The 236-nt window shown below is 29.2% G+C and overlaps 1 protein-coding gene across 1 annotated transcript in view; it reads right to left on the reverse strand.

Moving 5' to 3' along the window:
• The window catches only part of LOC119591913 (metabotropic glutamate receptor 3-like), a gene marked incomplete at its 3' end in the record, with an annotated part of 20,212 nt that overhangs the window by 12,880 nt on the left and 7,096 nt on the right, over positions 1–236 (reverse strand).

The following is a 236-nucleotide window of genomic DNA, read 5'->3' on the forward strand; positions in this document are numbered from 1 at the left end:
GGCGAGGTAATGTCTGAAAAAAAATATATATATAAAAAAGGAAGATTAAAGCTTTTTTTTCAATGGAAGGGCTAAGAGCTGCTTATACTTAGTGACTCATTGTGCCAAAATCAGTAATTCATAACATAAAACACAAAGGATGTTCATTTAAATCTAAATTCGAAAAAATGCAAATCACTGCCATAATTTCCTTCTTCGAAACATGGTGTCATATATAAAGAAGCTAGATTTATAAA

The sequence above is a fragment of the Penaeus monodon genome, chromosome 29, assembly GCF_015228065.2.
Source record: "Penaeus monodon isolate SGIC_2016 chromosome 29, NSTDA_Pmon_1, whole genome shotgun sequence".
Classification (NCBI taxonomy): Eukaryota; Metazoa; Arthropoda; class Malacostraca; order Decapoda; family Penaeidae; genus Penaeus; species Penaeus monodon.